This window comes from Mauremys reevesii, linkage group 3 (assembly GCF_016161935.1).
Source record: "Mauremys reevesii isolate NIE-2019 linkage group 3, ASM1616193v1, whole genome shotgun sequence".
NCBI classification, from domain to species: domain Eukaryota; kingdom Metazoa; phylum Chordata; order Testudines; family Geoemydidae; genus Mauremys; species Mauremys reevesii.
The window spans coordinates 151,565,242-151,586,182 of record NC_052625.1 but is presented as its reverse complement, the minus strand read 5'-3'; the positions used below and the strand labels follow the sequence as shown (position 1 = coordinate 151,586,182).

At 40.8% G+C, this 20,941-nt stretch overlaps 2 long non-coding RNA genes across 2 annotated transcripts in view; one reads left to right on the top strand and one right to left on the bottom strand.

Moving 5' to 3' along the window:
- Nucleotides 1-20,941, top strand: part of LOC120400289 — a 35,705-nt gene that overhangs the window by 5,422 nt on the left and 9,342 nt on the right. The window lies entirely within an intron of this gene.
- Nucleotides 1,534-20,292, bottom strand: LOC120400288. Its single transcript, XR_005595683.1, has 4 exons — nucleotides 19,853-20,292; nucleotides 4,306-4,358; nucleotides 3,839-3,999; nucleotides 1,534-3,449 (listed from the first exon to the last, which is right to left on the bottom strand). It is a non-coding gene; the product is annotated as an uncharacterized LOC120400288 (long non-coding RNA).

Genomic DNA, 20,941 nt, shown 5'->3' with positions numbered 1-20,941 from the left:
TGGGTCTTTTAGGTATCTGGTCAAATAGTCAAGTCTCAAACAATAGACCAGGGAAAACCACCAGGGCCTTTGTGTTAGGGCTCCAGATATTGCAAGTACTACATATGACCAGACGGGAGACCTCTTAGGCTAAAGAAACTCACAGTCAGCTATCAGTAAAGCTGTACTGGTCAGGATGGAGAACATCTGTGGAGTGATGGTGCCCAATGTGCAGTGATTTGAGTTGCCAGGATATTGATAGGTCCCACTCCAGAGTACCTCTGGTTATACCAGTGTCATGTTCTTTCAAAGGTTAGTAGTCAAAATACTGGGATGCCTGTTTGACATGAACATTGTGGTTGGATACCTGGGCTGTTGATCAATTTGTTTGATATGTTAGATGTGAGAATGTGTCTTTTCTGAAAGGGGGAGAATTACTGGCTGGGTATGCTTGTGTGGTACATCCACAGACAGCGCCAGAGGGGAACAACCTCTCACCCAGGAAGCAACATTGAGATGAAGGTCAAGTGAGAGTGTGTTGTGGTTCCTGGCTGGGGGAGATGAAGTCAACAGCAACAATTGCCTTTGTACTGTTTTCTAGGCACAAATGTGTTCTGTTGTTCCTGAGCTCATGTCAGTGTCATCATTCCAGGGTCTCTACTGCTTGTGCTAACCCACAAGGAGATCACAAGGTCAGAGAACACTACTTTGACTTTGTGAGTTCTCAGAGGCATTGCTTAACTCTACATTTCCTAGTTTTCCAGCAATCAGAATTTATAATTATGTATCTCTACGCCTCAAAGGATATAGGAAACAAAAGTCCCTGTTGTGTACCTCACCTTTAACTCCACCTTGGAAAAGGTATAAGTGAATTTTAAAGCAGTTGGGCATCTTGTATTGATGGCTCCCAAGTGCCTAAGTCACTGTTGAAAATGGGACTTAGACTCCTAAGTCACTTAAAAGCTCTAGAAATGTTTACCCCTTGTTTTGACCTATCTATGATTTAACTAAAGTAATATAAGAAGCTGTATTTCAGTTTGGTCCCACAGGTTCTCTTCCATTAATATGCACTCATTCTGGCCTAGATTCTGATTCCCTTACTCAGGCTGAGTAGTACCTTCTTCTTCAAATGATCTCATTGACACCATGGCAATAACTCATGGATTAAGGTGCTCCTCAGTATGAGTAAGGGTAGCAAAAAGTGGCCTCATGTTTGGGGACACATATAAGAATTTGGGGCTAGAGAAACAACCTTTTTGCTTAGTACAAATTTGTTGAACTTGCCTAAGATATAAAAGAAATTGGTCACATGGCTCCTCACTTTCATAATTCAAAGTGTCACATGTCAGATGATTTGATTGTTTTCTACAGACTGCTGAAAGACAGGTTACCATATGTGAACCCCCAAATCAGTGCAATTAGTCAGTTGAATTCAGAAGATTTAATATATCTATATAGTGTTTCTATTACATTTTACTATCCTTGTTGAGAGAAAAAAACAGCTGAAACAGTTCAAGATGATATTTATTTGGATCCAAAATGGATTACATACCAGATAAACAATTTGTACAGATATAAGGGTGTCAATGAAACCTATCATGATAGCAGGAATTGACCTGAACAGTAGGACAAATGTGTAACTTTAACCAGCATCTGAAATTCATTATATTTCCAAATGTGAGATTCCAACATGAGGGAAATGAAGCACTGTGTATATCTAAATATATTCAAATTACACAGCGTTACACAGATATGATCATTGTGTGTTTTTCTAACCAAAATGATATCACAGGACACAGTATCACATTTAGTCTTTATCACTATGGAGTTGCAAGAACCGCCTGAAAAATGCTCAATACTAAAATCACTTTACAGATATTTTGGCAGTGGTTGGGTATATGGGTAGGTAATAGTAATCAGAGATGTGTGCAGCTTGTGGAGATTTATAAATGTCACACATTTTTTGTGGTTGTTCAGAAAACTACTATAGTGAACCATCTATTTAGAGATGGCTCCAGACCAGAACACTGGATCAAAGCCTAACAGACATTAGGGATGGAACGACTTATTAGATCATTTAGGGCAAAATTGTTCCCTGAAGTGCATTTTCTACAGTTCTGTCCACCATATCTTTTAATGTCTCACTTTTTCTTCTCCAGTTATTACCCCATTTTCACTGGACTTCTCTCTTTGCCCTGTCCTTGCTCCTCTTTTCACAACCTCTCATAAAAGAAATGCAAATCCAATACCATTTATTTTGAATCTAGCTTTTAAGTCTACAAAGCCTGATTGAGTCTGAGATCAGGTACTATGAGTACACCCACCCCTAGCAGGAATCATGTATTACATTCCTCATTTCAGTTTCTCAGTGGTTTCTAATTTACAGATACAGACATAATCCCTAATCCTCTCTTTTTATCTTGACAGCTCATTCATTTATCACACATTAGCTAAAGCCAGATCCTTAGCTGGTATAGATCAACATGGCTTCATTGAGGTCAATACAGCTACATCAGTTGACACCAGTTGAGGACCTGGCCCCAGATCATTTTTGTCTTCTGTGCCAATTTGGCAATAACAAGTCTTTATTAGTTGTCGTTTCCTCCTCCATTCTAGTTATTCGCCTAAACTAATCTTTTAGATTTTATTTTTTTTTCTCCTCTGTTTAAAGAAACCCCACCTCCACTCCTCTGCTTTTCTCTGTAGAACATTTTCTTTTGGAACATCCTGTAACTTATTACCCAGTCTCTTCCTGTGGGATAAGCTAGGCCTCTGTAATAGTGATTATGTCATAATTTTCATTTGTCATGCATGTGTTCAATTCCACGATTGTGCTTCTTGCTCTCTTTGCATCTACGTAAAAGCACTTAATTTATTTTCCAGTTTCCTCAAAAATAATCTGGATCAGCTTCCTCGGTTTTCCTTGTTTTAATGTTGATTTCCTTTGTGTGGTATCACTGTGACATTATCATTCTTCATCCCAAGCACTCTATGTGCATGCTAGAATATATCCTCTTTCCTCTTCCCTCCCCAGTAGGTTAAATTTTGCCTCAATCTACTGAATTATTTTCTATTAATCATTCTTTTTTCTTTAGTTACCACACATATTAGGCTCATCATCTGCTCCCTTGCTCAGACATTTGCACAGCAAAGACTAATAGTGGGTCTGAGCTCATCTAAACTGTCTTCATCATCCAAGAAACAAGAACAGACTCTATATGCTGAGTGTATTATTCACTGATGAATTCTCCCCATTAAAATCTCCTGAGCATCAACCATTTAGGATTATTTTTAGTAAAGACGATGCTGTATGTGTTCATTACAAATACTGATCATCCCAGGAGAAAATGTGTCTGTCCAGGCACCATAGCTCTGATTTGATTTCTTCTTGTAATTATTTAAATCAATGTGGCATTGCTTCTTTGGATGATGTATCTACTACTCCTGCCGGTAACTGACAGCATAGCATACTGAAAGAAAACAAGAGAGTGTGAAATGAATAGATCATCTTTTGTCTTGTCACAATTCAAGTGCATCTACTTAGATGTCATTTGCATAAATGCAAATGAAACCAAACCTGCACAGCATGTGCACAGCTTTCAAGATAGCCCTGATTAGGGGATAGTAAAAAACAAATTACTTCTATTGGGGTCTTCCAACAGCAAAGCTATTTATACCCCATGTAAAGGACTTTCCGTCTACAGATTTTTCCATCCAGCAGCAGCAGTTGAACCAACTAGCCCACACGCAAGTGATGAGTGTAGAGTTTGCTAGCCCCAACTCTCTCTCTACCAGACCAGATTTCAGCCATTCTGAGATAGCAGGGGTGGCTCGTAAAACCATAACAATTTCAGAATACCTGAAGACAAACCATTATCCAACAGGAATCTTAAGGAACTAGTCATATATTATGGCCACATATTCTCCATTGCTATGGACACTGTAGTACCAAAATGCCCCCTCCTTCGCAATTGCTCCTACTGATCAATGTGCTTCTTAAACAACCTGGGGCAGTTGAACCTACAAGAAAGGAGACTTGAATGTCAGTGGTGGAAAACACAAGCAGACATGGACAAATGAAGTTATAGCACAAATAGTATAGAAAAAGAGATCCTCCTTCTCCGTTATAGTAACCACAAACAGTGCCCTAGCACTGCTCGCTGAAGAATCGTCATCTTGTTTCTCAGAAAATATTGTGCTAATTTGCGACAGACTGTCAGGATTACCGGAATTAAAATTTATGACCTTGGCCCATAAATCCTTTTCTTCCTTCACAACATTCAGACAAGAAAAAGTTCTGCAAGATATTAGCGATATCACACACACCTGATCTGTGCTTTTCCTGGCTTTTGAAAGACAGTCAGAAGCTCCTGGTCCACCTAAGAAAGAAAATATAAATGCCTCGGTAACAATGTATATAAACCCCTCACTGGACAGCAGAGGTTTAAAGAGCAGCTCTGGGCTCAGGAGGCCCTGCCTCTTCACCCTGGCTGAGAGCATGCTCCAATTGGAGGCAGAGTTTAAAAGGGAGCCAGCCGGCTCAGTTGAGGCCACAGAGGGCAGGGAGAAGGACCTGCTCTGGGAGTTTCAGTGCAGGACATATCCAAACCCAAGCCAGGAGAAGGAATGTCTGCGAGCAGCAGCTCCTATGGTTCTGAGACCAGAAGGCAACCCACAAACTGGTGCTTATGTGGATGCTTTGCAGCCTGATGCAGAAAAAAGGAAGGTCAGAAGTGACCTATGGAGGCTGACTTGAGGCCTCTCAGGGTGCAAGACTCTGGACAAGCCTCACAGGGCTCTGGGTTGGAACCCAGGGAAGCGGGAGGGCCAGGGTTTCCCTACCCCTCCTACGGCAGTAACCACCGGGCAGAGTAACTGCCAGAGACTGTAACCAGAATGTGGCAGACCATGGACCTGTTCACAGCCTCCTTCAAAACAATCAGATTGTCACTTTCATAAAATCATATAATTAGTACTTATGAAACCATCATTTGAAGCAAATACCCTTGCCACTTGCTGTCTAATGTCCCATTCCTGAGCAGAACTGATTGATTCAGTTTCCCTCATGGTGCTGCAGTCCAGAAGACTTACCATATTCATGGACAGCACCGTTGACACACCAGTCTAGAACTTTTTGTCATTCTTGTCCAACACAGACTTGTCCCAGACAATTGTCAGTCCCCGTTGGCAACTCTGTTCGCATATCTATTCAAAGGACACTATCAAAGGACTAACTACATCAGCCACATCATCAGGGGCTTGTTCATCTGCACATCTACCAATGTGATATAAGCCATCATGTGCCAGAAATGCCCCTCTGCCATGTACATTGGCCAAGCCGGACAGTCTCTATTGCAAAAGAATAAATGGACACAAATCAGATATCAAGAATTGTGACATTCAAAAACCAGTAGGAGAGCACTTCAGTCTCACTGGACACTCAGTAATAGACTTAAAAGTGGCCATTCTTCAACAAAAAACCATCAGAAACAGACTTCAACAAGAAACTGCAGAACTGGAATTAATTTGCAAACTTGACACCATCAAATTAGCCCTGAATAAAGACTGGGAGTGGCTGGGTCACTACAAAAAGTAATTTTTCCTCTGTTGATATTCACCCCTTCTTGTCAGCTGTTGGGAATGGGCCTCATCCACCCTAACTGAATTGGCCTCATTAGCACTGACCCCCCACTTGGTCAGGGAACTCCCATCTTTTCATGTGCTGTATATTTATACCTGCTTACTGTATTTTTCACATAGCCCACGAAAGCTTATGCCCAAATAAATTTGTTAATATCTAAGGTACCACAAGGACTCCTCATTGTTTTTGCTGATACAGACTAGGGTGACCAGACAGCAAATGTGAAAAATCGGGACGGGGGTGGGGAGTAATAGGAGCTATATAAGGAAAAGGACCCAAAATCGGGACTGTCCCTATAAAATCAGGACATCTGGTCCCCCTAGATACAGACTAACATGGCTACCCCTGTGAAACCTGAGTCAGGCCACTTCCTCTCACAAAATGAGTGGAAGGTCTAGTCATAATGGTCTGACACTGAAAGCCCATGACATCCACTAGGTGGCATTGGAGTCAGCCCTTCATTAGCTTCCCAACTACCTAGGAGGCCCCTGCTTTAAGTGGCTTAGCCTGTACTGAAACTGAGATGTAGCTGAAATTAAAGTGTAACTGAGGTATACGTTCTCTGACTTGTAACAGAGCCTGAATGATTCAGAAATACTTTAGTTTCACATGATTTTTTAGTTGAAATAAACAGTAGGCATTTTTAAGCTGTTTATATTTAATGTATGTATTATGCTGTTTTTAGATTATAATAGACTATAATAGATTGACTATAATAGATTGACAAGGATCTTTTTTGGTGATCTTTAGTTCAGACAAAGATACTTTAATGCTGTTATAATTTTAAAGGGAGGGAGTAGATGTTAAATGACAATTACTTAATTCCTTTAACAAGTTTTGAGTTGCTCAGTTGCAACTCCAATACTGACTCACAGAAAGAGCTGGGCAAATTATTCATTGCAAATAGGCTAAATTTGACAAATTGACTTTCTTCCTGACTGCAAACAAATCACGTTATGAAAATATCAGAATTTTCATTTATTCATCCCTTTTGCAAAATTGTTTGACAGATAGTTTCTGAGAACTTATTTCAGACGATTTCACAAAATTGTTATGTATGTATGTATCTATCTAGGTTGTTATATCATAGTATTTGAGTGCCTCTGTAATATCTGAGTACTTTTAGGTATTTATTTGGAATTTACTGTGTCAGGAGTGTGGCCAGTTCTCTCAGACACATGATATGGTTTCTGTTCCTTGACAGGATATATAAAAACTAATGCCTGAAAAAATCCCCTAGGTTCATATTTTCTCTGGAAGAGAGTGGTCTTGGAGGCAGCATTATAAGGACAGAGTGCACACAACCAAACCTATATAATTTTAGGACATATGCATTCTTTCCCTGTTCTCTTTTCCACCAAAAGGAACATTATGTTTGGCTACATATATGTAATCTCACATTGGAAAATATCTGTACTCTTGACTGAGGGAACAAAAAAAGAAATATGAGCTATATGTACTGGCTGTCTAGCAGAATTTACATTCTTTTTTTTTCACATTTCTATAAAGTACTTGTGCCTGCATGTAAATTTAGAATGTTATTCAGTCACATTTTTATCTTTTTTATTTAATTGACTCCCTGCCTACATTACAGAAGTGAAAGAGAAAAGTTTTCTAGTAAAGATTTGACCACAAGTCTATTTAAATGTAGTTATGTCACCTAATTGTAGCAGCTGAAAATAATGTAGTAATTAAGATAGTTATGATGTCATTGTGATTAGATAAGACATTCTCTTAAAAATGATATCTTTAAATGGTGCTCTATATTTTTCCACAACAAATTTACAAAGAAAAACAAAATGTATCTAGCTGCCAGAAGTTAAAGGAGAATCCCAGACCAAAAGAATTAAATAATGTTCCTTGTGCTTCATAAATCATTAGTCATAACAATTCTGGAATCAGAACTCAGCTGGCAATTTTGCTGATGATAAAGAGACAGAAACACATAGAGCTTGTTCTTCTCCAGCTATCACTACTCTCATTGACTCAGTATAATGACTTGCGAAAATTTATTTTTGTTAGAAAATTAAAATTATATTACTTTGAAAATGAAACAAAATGACACTTCTATAGTGATTTTTCTGACTAGTCTTTAATTTCAGCTTCACACTTAGACTGGAAAGCTACTGAGAAGAAATGATAGTTGCAAATTTTCATATATTGCATACTAAAATGGTTCTCTAAATGTTGTAAAAAAAATTGCATAAATGCCGATAACACATAGTTGTATGATTTTTAATTTTTTTCTTTCCAAACAAATCCAAGATTTTCAGGTCAATGATGATTTAGTGTTAGTGGTATACACTTCTGGATGTACAAAGGCATTCCCAGAACATCTGCATGTTTATGACCTCCATCATACCTTCTGTTTGCCAATTTTACATCACATGATAGTTCTCTTCATTTCTTGCAGAATCACTTGTGTGTTCCATTAATTCTGCCTCACTTTTCTTCAGTTTTATTATTTTCTTCTCGGTGGAGTGTATATGCCCTGAACAGTGGTGATTCTACTCTACAAAAATAAAAAAGGATTCTACACGCACTGTTTTCTTCTTGGCATAATATAATTGTGCACATGTACAAATCCCTCTATTACTGATTTCATCTTCTATAATGAATAGAGAGTAGGAACACATATAGTGAAAAGAGTTACTTAGATATAGTAAAATTATTTACACTATTTTGGCTTATTTTGTATGGTATGATTAAGTAACCAATAAATGTTTATTCTAGCACAGATGCTAATTGTATAAATCCAGGAGCCTTGACTAGGAAATCTCAGTTCATGTTTTGCTTAGAATTAGATGGTTTGGGCTGTTACTTGAAAAATGTTCTATATGCCATAAACTCAATATTAATAGGAATGTTTTGCTTTGAGCCATATCCAAATGAAATACTGATGACAGAATTTGGTAATAACATGACAAACTAAATTAAAATGAAGTTAGGATCTGACTTGAAACTTAAAAAAAACAAAGAAGGAAATTCAGAATGATGGCTTCTGTACTTTGTCCCCAGCTCACCTCTTTATGCACTGGAGGACTCTATAATGCTATGTACCACATGTCCCACAAATCTTAAACTTATACACGGTGAGGGGAGTTACGGACAAACTGGTTGTTTTATTTTTTCTGTTCAGTTACTTTATATAGATTTAGATCTCTTTGACATGGCTGCTTTTTATCAGAACTTTTTGTGACTTGAAAAGAAAAAGTCACATTGGAATGATTTGAACACTATATCTGAGTGACATGATGGCATTATATACATGGTATGTTTCCTATAGACTGCATTATCTACCTTTAGTTGCCCCTGCGGGATAAGTGTTCCATCTGCAATAGACTGGTCACAGATAGAAAGATAGCTCTGATAGAAGTCTTCCTTAATTTGGTGTTATGTCTGCCTATCCATGGAGGTGCTTTTGTAGTCTTTAACCCTCTTGATCACAGCATTGAGGAAGCCTCCAGGCAATCAGAGGCAGTGAGAGATCTGATCTCAGACTTGTCACCAAAAAGTTGGTAGTATTTCTAGGATGGTGGCCCTACTGTAGGATACTTGTTGCACTTTTGCGTCTTTTATTGTGGCATCACTCATGATTCAGATGGCCATCTTTTTCCTTTCAGTGCTATGCTTTACTTATGTGGGAGTAGTCAGTTTGACTTCGAGGACAGACATTTGATCAAATTCACCTCTCAGTTAAATTGGTGTGAATCCAGGGTAATTGCATTTTCACCAGTTTTATTGAAAACTAAATTTAGCCATGAACAGAGAAATGGTCACAGTTTCAAAAGAAAGGAAAAAATCTGCAGCAGAAGGATTTCTGTAATAACTAGAATAGAAGGTGAATTCCACCAGATTTTATAGCTCTGATCAGAAGAGTGAACACAACATTTTGTTTCAAGGATTTTGTGAGTGTCCAGAGCTTCTGCTTAGAGATGATCAGAAAACAGAACTTCCATCTTGCAGGCTATTCTGACGTTTCAGAATGAAAACTTTAAATCTCAAAATATTTTGTGGAATGAAATATTCTGAAATATTTTAATTTGGAAACACTGAAATTACCTTATTGAAACTTTTTGGATTGATAGTGTAATGCAATACAATACAATCTAATATAACATTGTCTGTGTGAAACAAATCAGGAAAGTCAAAATGACTTACTCAGTTTTGATTTTGTATCATTTTGAAATGTTTCTGTTGAAAATTTCATCAAAATTGACACATTACTGCAAAATGTTCTGATTTTGATGAAACAGCATTTACTGACAGAAAGGTCCTTCATCAAAAAAATTTCAGCCAGCTCTACTTTGATAATCAGATTATTTCTCCAACTCTCATAACCCCAAAACACCTTTATCAGGAGCCTGACAATATATCACATACCATAAAAGACCAAATAATGCTCACATACACACTTTATACCCCCCAGAGGAAGTGTTGACTGTAGATTAGAGCACAAGTCTGGGATCCTGGACTCCTGCACCCAGATTTCTGTGTGGCTCTGGACATTTGCATGTGCCTCATTTTACAATGTAAAATAAGTATAACATGCACTTGAGTTACCTCTCAGTTGTGTTCTCAGACTTAAATAATTAATATTTGTAAAACTGCTTTGAAATCCTCAGGTGAAGGACATTATGTTGGATAAGTGTGTGATAGGAGGATTTTTTGGCTGCAGTAATATGTTCATCCCTCTACTTAGTGTGATAATGAAAAAGGTGTATTTCTTCCCTAAGTCACTTTTGTCACTTGTGAGGGGAATCCAGGCTTTGTGTATTTAAATAGTTCAAACAGAGCAAAACAGTAATGTTTTGACATTTTGTTCCTTGAACGTGCTCTGGTATTAAGTAGTGTCAGAAAGTTTCCTGTATTAGGCAATAAAGCAAAGCATTTTTACCATAAGTGGAATGTCATGTGCTGCATTATCAGACTGAGTTCTCCCTGTTTCTCATATTTTTCCCATGTGTTTATTTAAAGGGTCTCACTGAATCACAGTTTTAATATTTTGATCCTGATTTCCTTTTAGTCTTTTATTAGATTTGGGTGGGTTGTATGTTTGAGTCATTTGTTATTGTTTGTTACTATGGACATCCTACAGTATAAAGAACAGGAGTACTTGTGGCACTTTAGAGACTAACAAATTCATTTCAGCATAAGCTTTCGTGGGCTACAGAAAGCTTATGCTGAAATAAATTCGTTAGTCTCTAAGGTGCCACAAAAACTCCTGTTCTTTTTGCGGATGCAGACTAACATGGCTGCTACTCTGAATCCTACAGTATGTGTACCTTAATGCAGAGTAGAATGCTAAATGCTTCAGTTGTTTAGATGATATTTATCAGAACAGACTTTGCAATCTAGTTAATAGTCTATCTTTTATAAGGTTTTTTTGCTTTTGAAAAGTCAGAGTGAGTATCCCAGAGGCAAAACTTTGACATTTATTATAATTCTTTGCATATGATCTGTAGCTCGACATTGAAACAGCCTTTTCCATAGATGTGTGGGATATTTGGATTACAGTCCACACTAACGTTACAATTTACACAAGCCCAAGAAATACAATTTAAATTTCTGCATATTACTGTTTAGGTGATTTCTTGATGCTGACCACATAAACAACAGTAGACAGTGCCCTGGGGCATTATGTCCCAGTCTTTGATGTTTTATAATGTAGATATTTTCTTAAAAGACAAATTGCTATTGGCTTTGTGTGTTTTCCAATAAATTCTTAGAAATAATCAGTTTAGAATAGCAATGCTTTAAACTTTGTTGATATATCTAACATTGCATTACAACGAAATCTTAAATCTAACTTGTCCTTGGTCCTACAGTGCAGTCCGGATACATATTATGGTATTGTCCCAGATTTGCAGATGTCAAAAAAAGATACAGAGGGGGCTATTTCCTTGTTTGTAGTAGCCACAGACTCAGGATATGTTTTCCTAGACTATTTTTATTCATATTATGCACATAGTTGCTTTGAAGAAGAATGGAGAAAAACAGAAGAAGTAGCATCAAAGCTCACCGCTTTCAGGCAAGACAACTCTGTTCTCAGGTTCCCAACCAGAAGGTGTCCGAATTAGCTGGGGGTTCGTTCAAGCTTGGTATTGAGTGAGGAAAAGACAGGCAGGACCAGGGTAACACTGAAAAGCCAAGTGGCTGCGTTTATTTAGGGGATAATTACAACTTGGGCTGGGGGAGTAGGCAACTTTGGCTGGGATGGTATCAAAAGTACAAACACACCCCAAAACACAGTAATAATACACTTTATACTGCTCACCACACCACACCAAATAGGCAGACACACCAATCACACAAGATGGGAATCGGGTTCGTCAGAGCGATGCCCGGTGCAACATAGAGAAAGAGACCCACGGGCCACTGCCTCAGCCACCCTTGCGTTCACACAAAGGGTAAACTCAGAGTGTGGTGCGGCTGCAGCTGGGCAGATTCCACTCACTCAGACCGCGGGGACAGGGACCCCTTGGTCAGCTAATCTCCAGGTGGAGACAGCTCCCAGATTCATTCACTCCGGACAAAGACAGAGCAGTGATTCAAACACATAAAACAGTTTGCAATTAACAAGTCAATAACAAGTATACAATTATACAAGCTAGCTAAGCAATTGTGCAATTCTGAGCTCACTAATACAATCCTGATATCCTGAGTAGATATTTGGTACCAAGTTAGGGAGGGGAACAAATAAGAGGCTAGATAAGCTAACTGTCAGATATCAAAAAGCAAATACCGCACTCCAGGCGCAGCTGACCAGCAGAACAGACACCAGAAGCATGACGAGCTGACAGGGATCGGGTCCAAACGACAACGAATCCAAACAATACGACATGAGCGCACTTTACCGGGAGGAGACCCTGGCCGAACGAGTGATCAGGTCCTTCAGCTAACACACGGATGCTCCACACAAATTTTGGGGGGGAACCTAGTTTTATAGACAGGTCTCACTCCCTCGTGTCAGTATCTGATTGGTTCCCTGGTCCCTCCTCCCTTCAGGCCTCGAGCTGTTGCCACCCCACGTCGGAAGGCTTTGCACACGGCACACTGGAGTTGACGAGGTCCAAAAAGAGCGGGAAAGTGAGTAGCTGGGCAGAATTAAGTCTCTGTATGCAGAACTCTGGAGTTGCTGGGCAGAACTAGCCTGACCTCCAGACAACCGACCAAAAAAAAACAGGTTGCCGGGCAGAATCAGGCCTTCATACACAGAACTAGCCTGACCTTTAGATGGCCCAGCAACAGAAAAAGAAAAAAAAAAAAAACACAGGAGAGCACATCTGCCTAGGTTGTGGATTCCACCTACTACAGCAGTTTTTAGCAGAGTTTTTGCCCTCTCATATACAACAAGAATCTGGTCCAAAATGGAGGCTGCCCTGTCCTTTTAGCAGGACAAGATGGCCGTGGACCGACAATTGGCCATACAGAGCCATAACTATGAATCGGATTGCGACAGAAGGTAGTTTCTCTGTGTCTAAACTCCTTCCCAAACATATTAATACACGTGCCTGGCGGCCAAGCCAAATGATGTGTGTGTCATCAGCCATTGGGTGATGGGTTATGTACCAATCCAACTGCCTAAATAGAGTTAAGGATGAATTAGGAATAGAAGATGAAATTTAACCCAATATTATGACAGTTTTATTAACAAGGAACAGCACAGATGTAAGCAAAATTTCTATTAGCTATTAAAAGCTGCTAAAGTCTATTTTTTTTCTGTATTCTGGTTAGAGGATCCCATGGCTCTATCATTCTGATTATGAGTGATGGTCACCTCTCCTCTCCTCTAGTATATATGGAGTTCTGTTTCTTTTTCCTTTTGCATGACACAACAATTTTCAGTATTTCAGATGGAAATAGTGTGAGAATATTCATCCATCCCTAATGACTATAAAGTGAACAGGAATTGTGCTGTCTCACTGAACCCAGAATTGCAGCACTCTTCCAGTAAATCAGAAATTATTGGGTGCAAGTGATAGTATGTTTAAAGCTTTCGATTTTTCAATTTGAAAAAACTGCATTGAGAAAAATAAAAACTGATGCTGCTTAATAATAGTGATCTATTCTTCTTATTCAAGTATGAGATATTCAGCTGACACAGAGTACATTTTTAGGAAAGAAGGTCCACGCTTTCATGCTAAAAATGCAACTGTATGTTTATATGTCTGGATGTGGGTACTAAGAACGTGCACACAAATTTAAGAGTATATTGTAACTTTGGGCATAAACTTCAGGAGGGCTTGGGTGGGATTTTTTTAAAGCACTCAGCACTGGCCTTTGCTCCCAATACAGTCAATAGGAGTTTTATGACTGATTTCAGTGGCCACAGAGTTAGTCCAGCTCTAAGCACTTTTGAAAACCTCACCCATTTTGCTTCATAAATTGCAAATCTCAGTTGCAAATCCTTTCTGGCCTCCCCTTTGCAGAAAAGGGGCTAGAAATTGCAGCTAGAACCAGTCACAAGTTTTTCACTAAAATGTTTATTCAACAAAAAACTGCTTTTTGATTAATGAGAATTTTCACAGAAAATTTTCACGTTGGTTGAAATTTTCAGATGTTTTGATGGAAAGCCAAAAATGTCTCTGTTTTGGGGGTTCTCCTCATTTGGAATAAAAGTGGGAAATAAAGTGAATGGCAGGGGGAACTGAAAATGTTTCTGTTTTTCCCTTGTCAGAAAACTGAAAAATTCAGCGGGTAGGAACAGAAGCAGCCAAAGCTGGGAATGCTGCTCTGGTTGGAGGGCCGGGTATAAAATGGGGCTCAGCCAGTACCACACCTGCCCTCAGTACCCCCTAGTATGCAGAACTGTGCAGGGAAGACCCCCCTCCCCCAGATTCTGGGAGCACTGGGATTCAGCTGCTGCCTCCTCTCCCCTACGGAGCATGAGGGAAAATTTCAGAAGGCAGCCAGCCAGGGTATGTCTACACTGCAGGTGTGATTCCTGACTTAGGTAGAGAGATTCATAGGAGTTGAGCTCAAGCTAGTGGGTTAAAAAGAGAAGCATGGATATTGCAGCATTGGCAGCAGCTCAGGCTAACCACCCGAACCCACCTTGGATTCAGGGGTAAGGGAGGCTTGGACTCAAGGCAGCTAGCCCGAGCTGCCATCCACATTAGTATTTTTAGCATGCTAGCTCAAACTGAGCTGGTATGAATCTGACTCTATGTGCTGGGATTCACACTTCCCAGCTGCAGTGCAGACAGACCCTCAGAGACTCCAACCATAACAGGGACCTTTGGGCCTCTGGACATTGCAGTCAAAAGCATTGAAAGTTCTCTGACTTTCCCTGCTCTTTAGTGATTGGCTGTTTGCACCAACCTTCCCTATTCCTCTTCCCTTTAGTGTCCTCTCTCCCTTCCCTTTTCTTTCCATTTAGCTGATCCCCTCCTAAGTAACACCCCGCCCCTTCTGTTTGCTGTCATCCTATTGATGACTCTGCTTGTGTGTTCTGCTCCTTCCCCAACCCTTTGTCTTGTCTTGGTAATTTCTTTGGGGCAAGGACTGTTTACTACCTTGTGTTTGTACAGTGCCTAGCACAGTGGGGTCCTGGTCCATCACTGAGGCTCCTAGGCACTACTGTGACGGTGATTTATTATTAATAACGATAATAATTAAACAAATGCTTTTACTTTGTGCAATCTTTTTTGCTGAAGATATGTAACATTTTCCAATTAACTCTAATGACAGCAGCCCCAAGCCAGTTTAGCTGTGCTCACATCTACATGTGGGGACTTGAGTTCCAGGCAGCCCATGCAGAGACGGAGGGGTAAAGTTTAATTCCCTTTACTCCTTAGTGTACTAATGACTGCATCTAGCCTTTAATCCTGAATATTTAGGCACCTAATTGTCCCACTTGTGCACAAGATTTCCTTATAAATTCACAGTAATTGCCCACACTCTTATGGTTGCACTCCTGCACATGGACCTCAGGTCTCCTTTTAAAAAATGTGGGTTTGGCTGACTCTTGCAAAAGAGCTCTGGAACATTCACCCAAACTGAGCTATTTGGTTAGCTGAAGAGCTGTGGATGCTTTATAATAGCCATGATGCATGGAGCACAAAATATTAGTAACATTTGTTCATTTCACAACACCCCCTCCACATCTGCTGTCTGAAATGGATTAAATTTTATAGAAAAATTAATGTACCAAGACTTGCATTTTTTTAAAAAAGAATTGAACTTTTCCCTTTGTGTGAAAATGGAGACACAATGTATTTTTAAAGCTAATTGTTATATTTTTATGAAGAATAATATTATAAGTGGTTTAACAGTAAATCTTTAAAAAGAAAAAAAAATAATCCAGACTCCTTATGTTTCTCAACATCCTAAAGTTCTGGGGTCACAAACAAACCATATTTCCAGTTACTGAGAGGATTAACTGTATTTATTTTTATTCCCTGTAAATTTCCCAGGTAGAAAGTATGGCTGGAATACAGTATTATTTTTTTCTAATTCGTAATCGAATTACAGTAAGATTAAAAGGTGTAAACTGTTGATTCAATGATTAATATTAAACATTTTAGACTGGGGTGTCTAATTCATTTCATATGGCTGGCCTGATCTGATACCATGTCACTTAGGCCATGGCTACATTTGCAGCTGTAGAGCGCTTTGAGTTAAACCAGCCTTTGGAGAGCGCACTACGGAAAGCGCTCCAGTCTGTCCACACTGACAGCTGCAAGCACACTGGTGTGGCCACATTTGCGGCATTTGCAGCGGCATTGGGAGTGGTGCATTATGGGCAGCTATCCAGCATTCAAGTGGCTGCAATGTGCTTTTCAAATGAGGGGGGTGGGGTAGAGTGTGTTTTTTGTATGTGGGGGGAGAGAGAGAGTGGGTTTTTGGAGTGCTGAGAGTGTGTCAGCACGCTGTCTTGTAAGTTCAGATCCCCCTAACCCCCCTGCCTCTCACTCACTCACTCAGTAAACGTTTGCTTTGCACCATTGCAGATAAGCAGCCGCTGTCCAAAACAGAGCTCTGAAAAGGCACTTCCGCATTCCTCAGTCAATTTCACAACAAAGAGAAGAGAGGCCACTTGACTTAAGGGGATTATGGGACATTTCCAGAGGTCAGTCAGAAGGCTAACTTAACTCCCTGTTTACACTGGCCCTGGGGCATCTCAGCCAATACGCAACAGCCGTTATCCCTCTCGTGGCGGTGGAGTACCAGGAGTGCTCTAGCCAGGGAGTCAGAGCGCTCTACGTGCCTTGCCAGTGTGGACGGGAAGTAAGGTAGAGTGCTCTGGGAGGCTTTATTGCGGTATAAAGTGCCAGTGTAGCCAAGCCCTTAGTATGGGCCACATTCAGAAAAAGTTACTAAAATAGAAATAGATAAAGATAAAACATGTTGGTGATTACATACATTCACTCTTTGACTTATTTGAATGTAGTGCCCCCTATCCACCTGGTTACCTCCTTTAGCGCCAATCACCTTATGGGTTGTAATGGACAGGCCTGGGTTCTTCTGGATCCCACCATCCAGTCAGCAGAGTATAACTTCTTTTTCCTCCCATATGAATTTATCTGGCTGTGCCTCCACTCCCCTTGCTCCTTCCTGGCAGGGTCACCACGTCAGCTTGGGAGGAAAATTCTAATCACCACTTACTTGCTGTATAGTTGGAGACTTCCCAGAAATAACACAAATATATACAATATATTTTAAACACAGTAATTATATTAAACAGGAGATAAATGTAACATAACAGGGTAAAACACTATTTTCAGGGTCACTGGTGCCCATCTACCCCAGTATCTGTCTACCGACAGTGGCCAATGCCAGGTGCACCAGAGGGAGTGAACCTAACAGGCAATGATCAAGTGATCTCTCTCCTGCCATCCATCTCCATCCTCTGACGAACAGAGGCTAGGGACACCATTCTTTACCCATCCTGGCTAATAGCCATTTATGGACTTAGCCACCATGAATTTATCCAGTTCCCTTTTAAACATTGTTATAGTCCTAGCCTTCACAACCTCCTCAGGTAAGGAGTATCACAAGTTGACTGTGTGCTGCGTGAGGAAGAACTTCCTTTTATTTGTTTTAAACCTGCTGCCTATTAATTTCATTTGGTGACCCCTAGTTCTTGTATTATGGGAATAAGTAAATAACTTTTCCTTGTCCACTTTCTCAACATCACTCATGATTTTATATACCTCTATCATATTCCCCCCTTAGTCTCCTCTTTTCCAAGCTGAAGAGTCCTAGCCTCTTTAATCTTTCCTCATATGGGACCCTCTCCAAACCCCTTACCAACAAAACTCTACAAACTGGGAGTGGGAAAGGCTCAAGCTGAGGGATCTTGCTTTCAGGTCCCCAGAGGCCAGTTCTCAGGAGGAACCTGGCATGCAGCTTCCCACATGGCTAGTCCTACCTTATCCCTGACTGGCTCAAGACTACTACAAAATGGTTTCTTCCCTCTCCTGAGCTCCCTTGGAAGCAGGGGCAGCTCTAGCCATTTTGCCGCTCCAAGCACGGCGGCATGCTGCGGGGGGGGCGCTCTGCCGGTCACCGGTCCCGCGGCTCCGGTGGACCTCCCGGCTCCCGCAGACGTGCCTGCGGAGGGTCTGCTGGTCCCGTGGCTCCAGTGGACCTCCCGCAGGCATGCCTGCGGATGCTCCACTGAAGCCGCGGGACCAGCGGACCCTCTGCAGGCACGTCTGAGGGAGGTCCACCGGAGCCACCTGCCGCCCTCCCGGTGACCGGCAGAGCGCCCCCCACGGTGTGCCGCCCCAAGCATGTGCTTGGCGTGCTGGGGCCTGGAGCCACCCCTGCTTGGAAGGGCATCTCATTCCCTACCAATTGCCAAGCAGGCTCTGAGTCTGCCATGGCTCCCCGTTCCTACCAGGGATGACAGTTTGCCTCTCCCTGAGCTACCAGCACTCAGAGCCCCAGGAATCTAGATAATCTCCTTGGAGGTTAAATGCAGTTTCCTTTTCTTTGACTTGCAAGGCAGGGGTATCTACTCCATAGCTGGTGGGTAAGCATTTTTCAGTGCCATTTCCTCTCACCTGGACACATACCAGTTTCTGCCAGAATAATGTGTGACACTAGCAGACCAGGTGCCAGCTCATGCTGAAGCCCCAGGCCAATTCACTTGTGTATTAGTATAGATCAAAGTGATTGTTAAATGTATAAAACTGTATTTGGTGTTTAAACTTCATGAACTACTGGGATGTTACTTGCAATATTTTCACTTATCTGTATCCTGTTGTAATGTAGTAGCAAACATTTACATTGTGTAAACCCCTGTAATTAAGTAACCCATCAAAGGAGAAAAATGCCTTGTGGAATGCAAATGAAGAACACTAACAAAAAGAACTAATTTCAAAGCAAGTGGTCGTTGTGTGTGCTGATCAGAGGTCGAAGACTCAAAATGCATTCCTCATTCTCTGTCATCAAAACGAAAAGCCTATGTGGGTAGTGACCCTGTCAGCTTGTTTTCTGTGAGAAGAAACCATAAGTATGGATTCAAGGAAAGATCCTGCATCTTTGGACTGTTTGGTCTTTTACAGGGAAATGTACCAGATGCAAAGCAGAGATCCCCAGAGACAAATAGGGAAACCTGAAAAGACTTTTTGGAAACTGGCAGTTTATTATGTCACTGCCACCATCTGGAATTACAAACTGTGATTCACCTGTGCACATATTTTACCTGTTTTAACCTCTCATTTCCTTTCCTTAGCTAATAAATTTTTAGTTAGTTTACTATAGAGCTGGCTACCAGCATTGTCTTTGGCATAAGCTGTACAATATCAATTGATCTGGGATAAATGACTGGTTTCTTGGGACTGGGAGCAACCTGATGTGGTATAGAATCCTGTGGCACCTTATAGACTAACAGACGTTTTGCAGCATGAGCTTTTGTGGGTGAATACCCACTTCTTCGGATGCAAGTAGTGGAAATTTCCAGGGGCAGGTATATATAAGCAAGCAAGAAGCAAGCTAGAGATAACGAGGTTAGATCAATCAGGGAGGCTGAGGCCCTGTTTTCACACCTCAACTGCTAGAACAGGGCCTCATCCTCCCTGATTGATCTAACCTCACTTAACACTAGCATTTAATATTTGACTTTTAATATTTAACATGTAACATTTAACATCCAATAAATGCTGGCCAAATGACTATCGGATGGGTAGGGGAAGATCTCACTCAGACCACTGGCATCCAGCTTTATTTACAGGCGAAACCCACACATTCCTTGAGAATAGATAGAAAAATCAGACTTACACTCACGCCCAGAATCCCTCTGACTCATCTAAGCGTCCTTCTGCCCTGTTTAGTTTAGCTGTGTGACCAGAGATGTTGCTGCCTGTCAGAAAAACTGCCGGAGGTATCAGTAAGATCAGCTGAGGTGATAGCGGTTGCCCTTCAGTAGCAGCTAGGGAAGCTAATGTAAAAACTGCTGTCTTCCTGGTCACACTGCAGCTGCTGAGTTCCTATGGCAGCCGTTGCCAGAGCAACCTCAGGGTTTGATTGCAGCTGCTGCTACTGCTGCTGCTTCTTACAGGTAGATCTTTTCCAGATAGCTTCTTTTCTTCACAGGTGTCTTGCAGCTTCTGTTCCCCACCGAACCCCAAATGCACTACAAGTTCAGCCTGCTGGTTATCAGCCTTATATACTGGTTCTCTCTCAGGCTCAGCTAATCAGCTTTCAGCATCCTATCTAGCTCTGCCCTCCTATGAAGTCATCTTGGATTCTAGAAGGTTCTAGAAGATTCTACTGCTGGTGCACACTAAATGTTCCTTTGTACACACTGATATAGTCCTGGTCGAAATAGGACTACAACACTTGTAGGGTCTACCCAGGGGAATTAGAGTGCAAAACACTAGAGCGTTCTACAGATGACATCCCTGTAGTGCAGACTTCAGGGTCATGCAGACATGCCAAAAGATTCATGGGAAGTCTGCTGGCCAGCTGAAACTGTTCCTTAGGCCAGATCCAATCCTTGGGAAGTATGTTGGACACCGCTGCTTTAGAGAATGCTTTCCCTTACTTTTTTTGGAGGGGGGGGCAGTGTCTTAGATTGTTGCATACATTAAATATTAGTATGTAGTGCTACTTTATTAATTTGGTTCTACAAATTAGTATTCAAGCCATGAAAAGATCAACATCATAGGAATATTTAATTAGATAACTCAGATAAATCACATATAGGAAGGTAGCATTAGGATTTTTTTCTTAAAATATATAAGATTTTAATCCCCTTGTGTAGAATTTTCAGTATGAGTCTTAAGGTCAAGTATAATGTCCACTGAACTTAATGGAAAGACTCCCATTGATTTTAATGGGCATCAGCCCAAGACCATCACCCTCAAG